We start from the raw sequence: 16,103 nt of genomic DNA, 5'->3' as shown, positions 1-16,103 counted from the left end.
AGATATGAAAGTGGCAAAAGGCAGTGCTGAATTAATTGCAGTAAATCTTCTACAGGCAGGATTTCAGTTGCAGAAGCACTGGGGCCAAATTCACTGATTGTTCCTTCAGTAGTATTAAAATGGGGTGGATTTGGCACTGAATGGCAGAGTGAGACTTACTTCAGACGGCACACCAAATAAATCTCTTCACTGAGGTTAATAAACCAGTGCCAAGAATAAATCTGACCTGCAGTGTCACTGAGTTGTACTAAGGGATATCTCACCAGAAGGTTTACTACTTACATATTTGAAGGCAATGGTAATATTGGCCAATTAGTGGGCATTATGTTTGCAGTGAGGGAAGACAGAAATAGAAGATCTGGTCTGATTTCTAAATCTTACTTTCATCTGCTCACAGTAATCACTCTTAATTATGAGAATTTTGTTTCATTGCCATGCAGAAAGTTGAGCTGCATGAGTCATGGGCAGAACAGTTTGCTTTTAATAAATGGAAGTGAATACGGTAATAATAAAAAAGAAATTGAAAAAAAAAATCAGTTCGACTCCAAACCCATCTGTCCGTCTAGACAGATATTGCCAAGCTCCTGTCTGCTAAGAAGTATCTTCTTAATAATGCTGTACTAATGCTACTACTTTTACAGTACTTTCCATTTTTCAGTGCTAATTCATCATTGGCTGGACTTGAGACAGTCTTTTGCCGAGTTTGATAGCATTTTTGTGTCTTGCTTTTCTGTAATGTGCTATTTTGAATGCCATGTCCAATCAATTAGGGAATCACAAGAATGTTTTAGGCATCAGTTCCCAGAGCTGGGCAATAATCCTTGTCCGTGTTCTTCCAGGGTTGCCTATTCATCTTTTCCTGGCAGAGACCGTGTGTCTCCCCATTCCCCTCTCCTATAAAAAAAGTCCTTGTAGTGGCCAAATGCTCTGCACAGGCCTGTTTTCCTTACGGCTCTCTGCCTCTGACTGGAACCCTGTGGGGAAGGGGGGTGTGTGTGTATGTTGGCACCTTCTCCTTCTCCACCTCTAATTTACCTGCTTCATGTCAGAGGCTGTCTTTGCCTTTATTCTTCTCTGGCTTTTTCTCCCTCCCTCCCTCCCTTTAAAGGGTTTTCCCAAGCAAGTTGCAAGTGTTCACCAAAAGGGAGAAACTGGAATAGCAGAAGTGGTAGATGGATAGAGAATGGAAGGCAGAGCTTGCCACCTATTTTATCCATTTCCCCAGTTATGTGTCGATCTCCTGAGTGACTCTGACTCTTGCTTGTACAGTTGGGTCCTGGTGTCTCGGTAGCTATTTGCCTCCCTCCCCAAAGGATGGGATACTGGCGACAGCCTGGCTTCCAGACCAGCACGGAAGCAATTTGGACATGCATCAACCGCCCTTGGTTGGGAGAAGGGACTACCTTGGGCTGCAGCAAGTCTGATGTGAATGGAAACTCAAACAGAACCCTTTGCTCCTGACATTCAATTCTGAAACATCACCTCTAGAAAGACGAGAAAGCAGCAAAAATAAAATTATTGTCCCATAGCAAGGCAGAAGATCAGTCTCTTCTAGTGCTACCTGGACTTGTCATCCGGTCTTCCTTTTGTGTAAATACTTGGAATAACTCCAGTGAAGTGCAGGGGGATTATTCACATTTCTCACCTGTGAGAGAAGAGTATGGATTCAGGCTTGCTATAAATTACTGAAAATACCTTTCTTTAAAAAGAGAAATAATATTAAAAGCTGTTGACTCATGGAAACCTGAACTTCCATGGAGTTCCCATCTGACAGAAGTCAAGGCAAGTTGGACAACAAACCCACTTTGGAATTAGAAAGTAACATTTGAAGTTGAAAAAAAATATTAAAAATACTGTGAATGTTGAGAACTCTGAAACTTGGGCCTATATTGGTACCTCAGGTGTACCAGCTACCTTTTATCTGTAGCAAAGATTTCCTGCTTGTAGGAGCAACCTGTTAATACCACTTTATATTTTGAAGTTAAATCAATATGCTGAAAGCCTTCTAAATCCTCAGGTGAAAGATGGCATTATATATGCAGTATAACCACAGAAGGGATCACAGAGGATAGTGTAACTATGGGGCAAATCTACCTGCAAGTACTGCTTAAAGATGAGAAGTGTGGCTGTGTAGCGCAAATGCTCCAGCGATGTATCTCCGCTTTAAAGTGATGTAATGGGCAGTGCAAGAGCTGCCAAAGGTTGAGCTGGTAAATTCTTCCTGTTTTTTTTCAGAAAGATTTCTAAAGTTTCCTAGCTTCTTTTGAGGCTCAATTTGACTCAGACCAACTCAGTCCTTCTTTTACTTTCCTCTTGTTTTTTGTTTTTGTTTTGGGTTTTTTTTTTCAAATCAAACCTTGTTAACTCTACTCTGTGTCTGCTGTCAAGTCCATTCCCTTGTGATTCGTGATGGCTTCCAGAGCTCCTGGTGGAGAAGAATTTGCAAGTCTTGTTATTTCAACTACATGACCAGAGTTATGCCCTCTCTTAGTTGATGGCACACATTTTTCTTTTGAAGTCTCTTTCCCTTTTATGCACGTTATGGATGTGCCAGATGTGTTAAGTGGCACTCCTGCATAGCAGGTGAAGAGTGGGGTATGTGTCTGGCTATGATTCTACATGAAATACAGAACAGCACCGTTTTGCAGACCTGAGAAATTGTATGCTGCTGCTTACTATAAAAACCTCTTACTCTTCTTAAATCCCCCAGAGATGCTGCTAATTAAAGAAGATATTCATGCCCCCCTTAGCTCTCCCGATTCATGTCAGAGCCCTGAGTATAATTTGGATCTCATAAGTTTTGGGAGCTCTCAAAATGCCTTATATAAAGGGCCTATATAAAGCCCATTTTATTCACTGTGCTGTACCAGGACTGAAGGTGCAGCATGAGAAAGTGTCGATTTGTCGCTCTTCTGTAGCTAAGCCATCACTGCCCTTCCTGTGACCAATTCCTCCTCTGGAAAAGAGCAAGTTCAGCTGCTTCTGATCCCCCAGAGAAGCAAACAAGTAGTTCCTCTGGGTGCCACGGTGCATCAGTCTCAAACCCAACTGTGTAGGAGGTGGAGAGCTCAGTTATGAGCTCTAAGAGAAGCTACATACTTACTAAAATGGAATGGTGCAAGTAGGATTAATCTCCTCCCAAACTGCTTCTGTACGCACTAGAAATTTTTGATACTTTTTGACATGTGGCAATGCTGTGGTCTGTCCTGGAGTGAGAACTCCAAAGCCGTACTCAGTTTTACAGTATCCTTTTTAGACTGGGAGCCGATATGTAGCAGGACCTACGTGTTGGGGTTTTTTTTCTGTTTTAGCGATGTTGTTAAGGGAAGTAGGGTTCAGATTTTAAAAGCATGGGGTTTGTCATTGGAAATTAAAATTGAAAAAGCTGGTAACTTCCCTCCCCATCAAAACCCCCCTAGTGTAATTGAAAGCTAGACCTTGCCGGCACACAGCTTGCTGCTTTTAAATTGACGAGAAGCCTCTCCATCGCGGGCGTTTGGCTGCAACTGCAGCAGCTAAACTCATCTCTCTAAATAGATGGATTCATTTAGCTGAGCCAAAAAACGGCCGGATTCCTCCGGACGCAGGTGGGGATCCCTATGCCGGGCGGGAGGGGTGCGGGGGTGGGTTCCCTGCAGTGTGCCTGGGGAGCAGCCCTTGGCGGCCCGGGGAGGCGGGCAGGCGGGGGGCCTGGCTCCACAGACCTGCCGGCATCCAGCATTTGCCGTTCTCCGCGGCGTACGCTTTTTTGCCTTTCCCCCCCCCCTTTCCTTTTTCCCTCCCTCTCTCCGGAGAAGCCTCGGCAGCCCTGATTTGCTGGGGAGCGGCGGAGGCTCGCTCTGGGCAGAGCCGGGCTGCGCTGCCGCTGCTGACGCGTGGCCGCCGCCGCCGCCGCCGCGCCGGGAGCTGCCCCGCGCCCCGTCCCCGCCGCCCTCGCCGCTCCGCGCCGCCGACGAGGGACCTCCGCGCCGCTCCGGCACCGCTGCCTGCGGCGCCCTCCCCGCAGCGGGAAGCAGAGGGTATGCCCGGGGGGGCAGGGGCAGATTGCATCTTCCCCCCCCCTTTTAAATATATACGTATTTATTTATATATATGTGTGTGTGTGCATATATACATAGTGTATATATATATACACATCATTCTTAGGAGCCATTTTTAAGTTGGGGGGGGGCGGTGTGTGCGCTTGGCCAGGCTGCCCGGGGGGCGCCGGGGGGTAGGCAGCGAGTGGTGCCCCCCGCAGAGCGGGGAGGGCGGCGGGGGCTCCGCGGGGACCCACAGACTCGGCTGCTCCCGCCGCAGCTCTGCCGGGATCTGGGGGGGGAAAGGTTTGCAATTCTAAATTTTTTAGGGCGATACGCATTTCTGTGGGAAACTTCTGTAGGCGGCAGAGGCGCGGAAGAGCGCGGGGGTGTCTAGCGTGGTAGGGCGCACTCCGAGCCCCCCCCGGGGCCGTGCCTCCCCGAGTGTCCGCTGCCCCGCTCACCTGGGGGGCACAGCACCTGGGCGGTGCAGGGGCCCGGCCGGGTCTCTGCGACTGGCGGTGGTGGTGGGGGCTTCACCCCCCCACCCCGGCCCGGGCCGTGGCTTCTGCAATGCGGTGGGTGTGGTTATGCACGGAGAGCACATCGCAGCCCCGGACCGCTGCAGTGGCAGCGCCGCCCCGGCCCCTTCCTATCCGGCAGCGAGGGGCCCCGCCGGGCCGGGGCTGCCCCGCTCCGCCCCGCGCTGGGGACCGCGCGTCCCTGCCCACTCGGCCCGGCGCGGGCTCCAGGTGCACGGGAGCGCGGCCCGGGCGCTGCATCCTCGCACTCCTCTCCATCCCCACGCCAGGCCCCGCGGAGTGCTGTGTGGAAGTGTCGGTGCTCGGTCAGGTCTCTGGGGAAAGGGGAATAGAAAAGCCGCGGGTGCGACCAGCGGGCGAGCTGAGCCGGTCTGGGTGCGGCCCCTCGCCCTTGGGCGGCCGGAGAGGGGCTGGGGCGGGTGGGTGGAATAGCATTTTGTCTTTTTCGGTTGTCCCATCTTTCATTCAAAAGTGAAACTTTATCGCATATACCGAGAAGCTTACAAACTCGCACTCCTATGATGATCGCAGTAGCAAAGCATCCTTATCTGGCCTTGTGCTGTCTTGATTTAATGTCTCTTGGGGCTGTGCTGGAGGAGGAAGGCTCTGGGTAAAGGCTGTTATCACTCACCGCTGTTCTCCAGCATGTGCCCGTGTTTAAGGCAGAGATGGAAAGTATTTCCTCCACTGAACATGCATGCTGCTTGTAAGTTGAAGGGAAACTACCTACGTTTGAGGTCTTTTCTGTCAAAATGATTGCAAGTCAGAGGCCCGCTTGCCAAAAAAAAAAAAAAAAAAAAGCTCTGGGTTAGGTGTGTCCCATGTGCATCTGTCCTTTTACAGCCTGGTGAGCTGAGTGATACCTTTTTCATTTTACTTTTAATGTTGTCAGGATTTATCTCTGTCCATAGAAAGCTGAAATATTTGTATAAAGAAAGCAACTACATCTCATAGAAAATAAGCATATAAGCAGAATACATAAGGCTTTGACCAGTAAGGTCAGATGCAATCAAATGTATGCTTTTTCTCTAAATCTATGGAGAAGAGTCCTTTGATAGAGTATTAAAAGGTCAAGATCATAGTACTGCATCACTGATGTGGTTAAATTCACTGGTCTTGCTGCACCTCTGTGTGTGTACATGCATAATAGAGTATAGGCAAATACTGCTGTGCTGGTCTCCTTGGGTTGGAAAGTTTCAGCTCTATATGAGCATGAGACCTGCATGGCAATAAGGGGAGGAGAAGAGAGCTGGAGAGCACCGCATTAGAGTAGGAGCACTGGAAGTTTATTCCTGACGGCACCGCATGAACAGGAGGGCTCCTTGAGCCGCTGGTATGCTGCAGACCTGCTTGCTGCAGCAGAGAACATGAAACATATCGGGAAGCATTAAAAATACACTGGTTTTATTTAATCAGACCAGTACAGCCCGTGCCGCTCCCCAGACTAATTGCCCGCAGTCGCATCTCTCCGTTAAGTGGCGCAGCTTACGGCCTTTTCTCCCGAAAGGCTGCCCCGTATGACCGAGGAGCTGGTCGGATGCGCATCAGGAGCTCATGCGATGGAAGCCCGCTGCTGCGGTGGGCAGGTTTAGCCTTGAGGAGGAGGAGCGGGGGAGGGGGGGAGCAGGGTGTGGCACCCATCCCCAGCCTGCCCCTGCGCCTCTGCCTTGACGGCTCCTCACTGGATAGGGCTGTGTCTGACTGCTGGAGAGCTGCACCAAAACTGGAGAGGTCTGGTTTGGGTTGGGGTTTTGTTCTCTCTTCCGAGGAGGAGCAAGTGAAGGTGAAGCTACAACTTATGTAATTTTTCAATGAAGCAGGGCGAAATCTTTTCTTGTCTATAGTGGAAACCTGCAGAATATTTGGTCTTTGATGAGAAAAAATTATTGTTCACAGATTTTTCTTTGAAGTCTGGGGAGGGGTCTGTGGGTAAGAGTATAGGTAAGGGTACTGATAGGAGGTTTGTCCCACAGCAACGTGGTCACACCTATGGTTGTTAGATTTGTTGTTTGATGCATGGTTGTGAATTCCTTGGGGGTTATGCGTGGTTGTTTTCTTAAAATATGTAAAATGTCACTTCTTTGTGTTTCAGGCATGATCTTGAGTTAACAGAAAGTTCTTGAAATGTGTTAAATGTGTTATTCACGGTGGGTGACATTCAGACTTGTTTTGTGGAAACCTCATGTACCAGTAAATGACTGCTTGTTGTCTGAGGGAAAACGTCAAACCATTTATAAGCGGTTATAAAAGACTACTTGTCTCTCATGAGAGGAAGCATCAGCTTTATTTCTCAAGCTACAGGATTTTCAACACAAAACACAAAAGTAACTATGTGACCTTTTTTTACATCAAAATACATCATTGGGTGGGAATCTCTGTATGTTCAGTGCATGTTCAATGTATGTTGGGCTTTGAAAATGAAGGGTCGGTCCATGCAGAGAGAGCTGTTGTGAGTCTGCAGGATTGTGATCTTTCATTGTGTATAGCATGGACCCAGGATATCGCGGTTTAGCATCTTATTTGTCACATTTTTACAGGAAATATGGTATGACTGCGGTGTTTGAATGTTATAGGCATATGTTATGAATGCAGTGTTTCAAAGTGTTTTCTTCCAACAGAATTTCTCTCTTAATCAAGTGAATATAATGCATGCATATAACTGAAAACTATGTCTGCTGTCAACTAAGCTGAAAATTAGGCTGAAAATAAGTTTATTCTGAAGAATCACGATGGATTGTTTTTATTTGGTGTGAAAGTTAGAGTATATAAGAGTGTTACCCAGAATTAGACTTAAATAAGCATCACTAAGCAGTTTGAGTCAGTACCATAAAGGAAGTCTTTAAAAGAGATGAACCACTGAAAGGATGATAGATTAGCTGGTTTTCATAGCAAGTTTCTGTAAATTTTCAACCTCCAGTTTTAGCCATTCATAGGGGCTGGGGAATGGTCCAAGTCTAAATATATATATGGACACACAGCACTTCCTCTTGCATTAGCTGGCTAGAAACACCCAAAGAGAAATACTTGTTTTCTTTAGAAAGATCTCAGTTTCTTAAAATAAACAGCCCAGGTAGTGGAGAAGAGGAGCATAAGCACTTATCTAGGCTTCAGTAAGAGAAAACCTACAGGCTCTTTGCTCCCGCCCATGCCATTCTCGATCATCGTCACCATAAGCATCGGTGCAGAGGAAGCTCAGGAGGATTGCAGAGGACTAAGTATCTGTGGAAAAGCAGAAATGGGTCAGTATTTGGGACAAGTGTGTTAATCTGAGACAATGTGCTGTATAGATGGCAAAATCAGTATCCTCTGCACCCTTCCTAAGTAATTGATATAATGCAATTTGAGTAATTGTCAGCTTTTTGTCTCTGGAGGAAAATGAAATCTTTACTTTTTACTTGGTCTTTGTATCAGCAGAGCTGGCTGTTCTTGAATAAAGTCGATAAAGCAAAAAAGGAAATTATAATAATCTATTTGCATCCTATGGGATGCAGTAAACAAAAGGGTAATACATAAATAAAAAGTACGTGAACTAAAAAAAAAAGGGGTGGGGGAAACTTTTTACATAGACCTCTTAAATTTTTACCCTTTCCTTTATGTATCTTGGAAATACTTTTTGTGCCACGGAGAATTCTCTTCAGTGGCTTCACTACCTATCAAAACTGATCTGTTGGCAAGCTGAGAAACAAAAGAAGTACTGAAATCTGCATGAGGATCACCCACCAGATGTGTGATCCCACTGAGAAAAGTCTTTCAGTTTAGAGGGTTAAAGAAGAATGTGGAAAATGAGGACTCAGAGCATGTGTCGGGGTAAAGGGCTAGAATAAATGGAAAGCATATGTGAATATAAATAAATATTTTCACGAAGGGGAAGGGAATGTGAAGAGAAAAAAGCAGGATACAATTTTGGATACCTGCTCACATGCATGTATTTGTATGAAACAGATGTTTATTGGCAAATGTGACAGAGGGAAGTAGTCATAGCACTGCTCTAATGAGTGAGAGTTGGGAGAAGAAAGCTCCTGTGTGGAATAGAGAATGATTGATGTTTCTGTTTTGGGGCTATGTTAAAATTGAGACTACCAAGGAGTAGCGTACATCCATGGCTTGGCTTTTCTGCAGCCTTTTTCCTAAACCAGGGGTTGGGGTTTGTTCCCAGATGGGCTGCAGGTAGCAAGTGGGGGGGTAATTTGGGGTGACAATAGCTGACCCTGGTGGGCTGTTGTCTGGAGCCCTGTTGATGATCAGTGGGCTGTTCCTGGGAGCGAGATAGGGAAAACACCAATCCTTGGCCCGTGTCACACCAGAGCAAGCACACTTACATCTGTAGTTTTTCTCTGCTCTTCAGTTGTGTCCTGTTCCTCCAGTCAGGCGCTTGCCTGTTGCTCCCGCTGCATGTCCCCTTTCCCTGGCTGCTGTCACTGGCTGCGTGCCCCTTTCTTTGGGCTCCTTGATGGGGTCCCTGCTGGGACAGGAGCCTCTGGCACTGTCCATTCTTCCCGTTACTCAGGAAGGTGGTGAAGCATCTGCTTCCTTCTCCTCCTCCCCATTTAGGATTATTCCTTCATGTTCTTCTTCCTCAGAGCTTCATCCCTTGCAGTGGCTCAGCTTCAGCACTCTCTACCTCCCCGGAGGAGTAAATCCTGGGAGGCAACCATGTGCTGGGGAGCACCAGCAGCCCTTTCCCTGGTGGCAGGAGGTGACACTGCTCATGGCAGCCAGGGAACATGACACTGCTGGTAGTAATGGAGCAGGAGGACTCTCTGGTGGAGGTTACCTTGTTTACTCTTTATGAATCTAAGGGCAATTATGTGTAACACCTCCTGTTTCCTAGGACATACTGTCTGCAAATACAATCTTGTTTAATAAGCCAGCAAACGTAAACAGGCTGTGAAGAACAGAAGAAGGAAGAAAAAAACCACCTAGTTCTTCCAGACCTAGGAAACATATGTTTGTGCTAACTGAGAGACCTGTTCTTGCACCCTGACTCACGTCGGGGAGTGTCTTAATCTGCCAGTCTTCCCACAGAAATCGGTGAACCTATCTGTGAAGCAAGGCTCAGTTCAGTTTAAATAGAGGTATCAAAATCTGACCCAACCAAATCATAGCTTCAGTCAGGAAGCTGTAATCTTTCTAAGGACCCTGGAGATGATTACTTCACCAGGTCAACTGAATTTATCACTGTTTTCTTTCAATTAAATTACGGCTGTTGCAGAGCAAGTGTTGGGACAAGCAGCTCTTAGCCCCTGTGCTCCCTAGTGTGATTGCTGAGGGTGCCCCACAGATACACTGGAGTGAGTACATGGACATATGCATCTCTACAGAGAAACACTGCCACTTGCCTGTGGGAATTATTTGTATCAAGAAATATAGTACCTCTGGTTTGATCTCAGTAGCGGTTCTTAACCTTTCATATCAGTAAATAGGAGGTTTGATAAAGGTAAAGGTAGTGGTTGATATATAAAAGTGTGCACTCGGGAAAGCAGGGTCTTTTTAGTTTGGCCAGATGGTCTTGATAGTCCAGGCATTGGTTGCGCAGAGCCCTTTGTATGGGGCATCTGGCACCAGCATTGCCAGGGAGGTTGGGGAATGATGGGCAGCTGCCTTTTTGATGGTCAGCACATCACCTTGTCTTGATGCAGGTGTAAAACACAGGTCTCACTTCCACTTAAGGGTCTGGCCTAAGGCACAGTGCCCTCCTGTTGTAAGCAGGTTTCTCAGTTAATCATTTTATAATGAACCACACCACACAGTTGGCTGACGATGCCCAACTGTTTGGTGCGATTGACATGCTGGAGGGGAGGGATTACATTCAGAGGGACCTTGACAGGCTTGAGAGGTGGGCCTGGATGTACCTCATGAAGTTCAACAAGGCCAAGTACAAGGTCCTTCACAAGGGTCCTGCAACAATTCCAACCACAAATACAGGCTGAGAGATGGATTAAGAGCAGCCCTGAGGAGAAGGACTTGAGGGTGTGTGTGAACAAGAAGCTCCATGGTGCGGCAACGCATGTTTACAGCCCAGAAAGCCAACTGCATCCTGGGCTGTATCAAAAACAGAGTGGCCAGCAGATTGGGGGAGGTGGTTCTGTCCCTCTACTGCACTCTCATGAGACCCCACCTGGAGTATTGTGTCCAGCTGTGGGGTTCCCAGGGAAAGGTGTAGACCTGTTGAAGCAGGTCCAGAGGAGGGCCACAAAGATGATCGGAGGGCTGAAGTACTCATTCTGTGAAGACAGGCTGAGAGAGTGGTGTCGTTCAGCCTGGAGAAGAGAAGGCTCTGGGGAGACCTCATTGCAGCCTTCCAGTGGTTAAAGGGAAGTACAGAAAAGATGGAGAGACTTTTTACATGGGCATGTAGTGATAGGACATAGGGGAATAGCTTTAAACTGAAAGAGGACAGGTTTAGATTCAATATTGGGAAGAAATTCTTTACTGTGAGGGTGGTGAGACACTGGAACAGGTTGCTCAGAGAAGTTGTGAATGTCCCATCTCTGGAAGACATAGAATCATAGAATATGCTGAGTTGGAAGGGACCCATCAGCATCATTGAGTCCAACTCCTGGCCCCGTGCAGGACACCTCAAGAATCTCATCATGTGCCAGAAAACATTGTCTGAAGCCAGGTGTTCAAGGCCATGTTGAATGGGGTTTTGAGCAACGTGGTCTAGTGGAAGGTGTCTCTGCCCATGGCAGGCGGTAAGAACTAGATGATCCTTAAAGTTCCTTCCAACCCAAACAGTTCTGTGATTCTAGGATAATGACAGTATGTGACTGCTTTAACCATGTGTCTCACTAGGAAAATGCCATTATAAAATCTCAAGAACAGCCCTGGAAGGAGAAGCCCAGCTGTGGGGTTGAAAGTGAAGTGAGATGACAAGGGTTCTTTTTAACCTTGGAATTTGTCTTTTCCATTTCTTCTGTCTCTCTCATTTGGATCATTCCAGAAGGCTATAAGTTTTTGGTCAATTATGTGTGCTTGAAGAGAAACACTGTAATGTAGTTTCCTCGTACTGGAGCATTATTCTTGTACAGCTGGAGCTGGCAGCCTTTCTTACCACCTCCTTTCTTCTCCTAAAAATAGCAGCACACTACAGCGGTATTACAGGAGAGGCAGAAGAACGTTTCCTGAGCAACAATTTTTGCCGGATGGTGGTTGAAGTAGCATCAAGAGCAGATTTGGAGGGAGTTGGAGTGAGATAAAAATAGGAACAGAACAAAATAGGACCAAGGCAAAACTGGTGTGGAGAGGATGAAGCTGGTCAGTGAAAAGTGCATGGATGGTAAGGTTCACTGGGCTGTGTAACAGCTTCCCTGGGGAATTGGGAGAAACCTCAGCAGTTGAATCATTTAAGAGTTGTCGAGACAGAGCACTCAGCAGCAATGTATGGGTAACAAGCTCACAGTGCAGATAGGAGACGTGGGTGACATGACCTAATTTCCATCTCTGATTTCTATGATTTATTAAAGAGTTTTGCAGACTTTCTCTTAGCAAGCTTAGAGCTGGAATTTGAGGCATGGCAATTAGGAGGATCCTTTAATACTGTGCCAGCACTCTGTCAGGGTTTCGTCAGTTACTTGTAGGGGTAGCGTGCTAAGTGCAGCAAACAGAGGTTGTGGACAGGCTCTACACCAGTTTAGATCTGGTAATGACACTGGCTTGTATTATGTGTTCGGTCCTGCCCTCAATGCCACTAGTCATATTTTGTAGATTATAATGATTCTATTCATGGGCTATAGTAGATATTTGGAAAAAGTAAAAAAGATAGCCATGACTCACAACCACTTCTCATGCCACCCTATTTAAGGACACTCAAGAACTAGAGAATAGCTGATTTGTCATAGTTTATTCTGATCTTGGAAATCCTTTCACACCTGTAATGGGATGGAGAAGCAGAGCCAGCAGACAGTGCTTCTGCCATCACTGGTTGTCCAAGGCAGGGAGAAAAGACAGTGCCCATCACCTTCATCAATATATTTAAATGTATTCTGTCTCCATAAACAATGTTACTTACTTTTATTTGCACATAACTAAATATGCCACACAATTATTGCGATGGTGAAATGCTGATACAACTAAATAACTTGAGAACTAACCTAAACTAAACTTACTTGAAAAGCCTGCCTTATTCTTCTAAGTGTTGGTGCTGAGGTTGTTATTTCTGATCTGTTACCCATTGACCATAGTTCTCATGAAGCCAAACCATCCAGAATTTCACACTTAAAGTTTGAAAGTATTTTATCCTAATCTACTAGTTCTATGACTCAGATTTCTTGAGTTCTTCTTCGTTGTGTGAACCCAGAGCTGTTTTTCTTACACTTGTATCATATATAAACCATGAATATTGTACTGTGCAGCATCTCTGCCAACATAGTGATGCAGAACAGTAAAGCCAGTCCTTTTCTCAGCCTGAGGGGACAGTGATTAAATTAGGGATGCAGAGCTGAAAAAATAAAAAAGTTCCTTCTTTGTAAATTTTTACCAGCTTCCCGCTGCTGTTCTGTAGGAACAGACATAAAATGTCTCTTACCAGTATAGGGCAAACTGCATGGTTTTGGGGTTACCCATGGAGGCAAGATGGTTACATTGACCAGAAAGATATCAGCAGCTTCTGTAAGAGGACTGTCTCAATTAAAGTGAACTCTTTACCTGGCTTTGGACTGCCTCCCTCTTCGGCTCCAATTTTGTTTTTACCAATCTGCTGTGCAGACATGATCGTTGTGTTTTCCCCATCTCTATTGTTCTGAATCACCTCACCTCACCCCAGTAGCAGTTTGGTTATTGCACTTTATTTTCTTGTTTCCCTGTGTCCTGCATTTTCCATCACCCGAAGTGCCCTTTTCTAACTCTTGCCTGTGTTTCTTCTATCTAAAAGCAAGATAGCTGGTATGAAAAAAGATGCCCTCCCATGACCTTCTGATCCTGTGATGTTGCTTTGAAGAATGCTGTCAGTGTAGCTATGCCATCCTTCTCTAGCTTCCAATCTAAAATAGATACATTAACTACATATTGCATGATGTACTTTACTAAAATCCTTTGCTACCTTTCTTTTAAGGCATACCAAGGCTATCATTATTCCTAACCTGCATAATTGTGAGTGTGCTTCCTTCACAGTGTCCTTTGCACCTGGAATGTTGTAAGAAGAATAATCTCTGCAGGATGGGAATGTTGTAAGAATAATCTCTGCAGGATGGGACTTGGCAAACAGATCAAGGTCTCAGCCAAGGAACTACATTGGCTGTTCATTTTCTAAACAAAACTATTTCAGCTGAAGACGAGTGTTTTGTATCTGGTTTCCACTGCTTGTGTTTTGATTTTGTAAAGTAGATGTGATAGGCAATTATTTCTGCATACATGACATTGTTTAAAAAATACTAGTGGTTAAATATTTCTTAATTAAATGTTGACTACTGAGCCTGAAATAAACTGTCCAGAAATTCAGAAAGAATAGCACAAACATTAACAAGAGTCTGAATAAGAGTTTACATAATGAATAGAATTATTTCCTACTTGAAAACATACTAGTTGGAGATGTGGGCTGAGCAGAATTCAGTCTTTGACTAGAGGCATGTTTAACCCAACATCTTTAGGTTCCCAGGCAAGGAATCCTGTTTTTGGCCCTCATTTTAAGACCTTGGATAACCTATTCTAATTTATCCCAGTATTCTGAAATTGGGGTGTATGGAAACCCCATTTTAAGTAACTGTGGAAATTTTTAGAACTTTATTTCTTTCTGAACTCTGCTTAAACATGTAATAAGGGAACTATTGATCATTAATATTAGAGAGATACAAAATTAGTGTATAAGAATAATATAAAGCATTGAAGATAACAGTTCTGCAAAACACATGGTATCTTCCAGAACTGGAGTAACAAGGCATCATGACAAGTGCACTCTGTTAGAAAAAGACAATTCCTTGAAAACTTAGTGTGAGCTTGGAATATTTATTACCTTCCATAGGCAAATGAAATAATGACTAGCAATAGGTAAGACTTTCATTCAGATATGAGTAAAAAGCTCCTCCTCAGGCTCCTTAGCCCTCCCTGCCAGAGCCACAAGTACAGAACAAACAGCTCTTTCCAGCTGCAGATAAAACCCTTTGTTTCTCTGTCACCTTCCTTGCAAACCACAGTATTTCTTATCAGTGGGGCTGCCCAAGGTCCTCCTCTGCTTTGGAAAACCAGAGGTAGGAGTTAGCAGTGGGAACAAGGACGAGGTCTTGGGCCCTCCTGGCTGCACTGCCTGCAAGGAGCAGGACTTCACACTCAAGAGCTGGAAGACACAACTTCCCCTTCTCAAGGATTTTCCGTAGTAGCTCCTGGGGCTGGTGACTGACTGACTGCTCTGCTTGGTCTTTTGTCGTAGGTGCCACGAAGATGAATAATTCAGTTTGTCAGGTGCAAATTTAAATTGCATCAGTCACACCTCTTCTAGAGTTATCCTGTGATTAAAAATGACAAACGGGTTTCAATGAAACACTGTTTTCATGTTCTCCTAACCTCTCAACACATACCTATTTGAAGCCTAAGAGTGTCACATGCACTCTTCAAAATGCACCTTTGAAATTATATGTTTAATGTAAGGAGGGAGAAAAGTTTCACCTATAGTTTAGATGTAACTGAAAGTGTATTCATTTTCTCTTAAAATATTGAACTTTATTGCCTTACTGCTAGGAACAAGCCATAGCTGTCCAAGCTTTGAATTTTTGCACCTGTCTGGCGTGATCTCTTTGCTTAGCAGTGATGCTTTTAGACTTGACTGAGTACGGTAGCTGATCAATCCTACACAGTTATTAAAATTCATTAAAGCTTTACTGTTAAATTGTTAACCTCAACCACTGGGATAACATTGAAAACCAGTGGGTTCCTTTTCTGAAGGTACCCCCACTTTGTGTCTGCTTGCTATTCTCAGTGATAGTGCTTCAGCACTCAAACAGATATTGCCCTACTCTACAACAGATAGCATGTGGAGATGTAGGCTCCTAGTTTACGGTGCGTGGAGTTGCAGAGCTCTGGGATTGAGGATGCTGTGCACAGTTCTCTATCCTTCAGGTTTGGGTTGGCGGAGCTTTGTGGGCTCAGAGACTCAGCAGATGTCCAGAACATTTGAGGCCCGCAAAAGTAATGAGGTTTTGTGGCTGTCTGGTGCAGTTTTCTTGCCCTGGATTTGAAGGGCTTGTGGATGATGGGTGTCCTGAAGCCCATACTGTGTGCGCACTTGGGTGTTACACTGCCCCAACCTGCTTCAGGGTCTTGTTATGTCACATCACCAAAAACTCCAGCATTTGCTTTAGACATCTTCTCCCTTCCTTTTTCAACAGTGAAGCCAGTAATTTTCTCATAAAATATGAAGTCCTCTTGAACACTGCAAGAATAGCACCAGACAAAAATGTTGCCAACCAGCTCTGCTACTCAAGTAATCATTTACATGAATGTGAGAAACAGATTTTTCAAGATTGAAGTGCTAACCCCAATTTACTGTTGCAATCTAAAGTTAGATATTAGGCCTTTCATTACTTCTATTCAGGTGGTCTTTCCAAATCGT

General features: G+C 45.2%; 1 protein-coding gene across 28 annotated transcripts in view; it reads left to right on the top strand.

Moving 5' to 3' along the window:
• Positions 1-16,103, top strand: part of EPB41L3 (erythrocyte membrane protein band 4.1 like 3) — a 139,040-nt gene that overhangs the window by 38,501 nt on the left and 84,436 nt on the right. For 25 of the 28 annotated variants that reach the window (XM_027676249.1, XM_027676234.1, XM_027676217.1 and 22 more), the window contains exon 1: positions 3,917-4,019. The exons of 1 other annotated variant lie outside the window; for it this stretch is intronic. The gene's annotated coding sequence lies outside the window, so the exon portion shown is untranslated. Of the gene's footprint in view, positions 1-3,468; positions 3,588-3,916; positions 4,020-6,228; positions 6,345-16,103 lie in introns of those variants that run through there. 2 more of the 28 variants (XM_027676106.1, XM_027676113.1) reach the window with 2 other exon arrangements.

This window comes from Neopelma chrysocephalum, unplaced genomic scaffold, assembly GCF_003984885.1.
Source record: "Neopelma chrysocephalum unplaced genomic scaffold, ASM398488v2 Primary Assembly neopelma1_22, whole genome shotgun sequence".
Taxonomy (NCBI): Eukaryota; Metazoa; Chordata; class Aves; order Passeriformes; family Pipridae; genus Neopelma; species Neopelma chrysocephalum.
The sequence above is the reverse complement of the archived record's forward strand: the minus strand, read 5'-3'. Positions and strand labels throughout refer to the sequence as shown.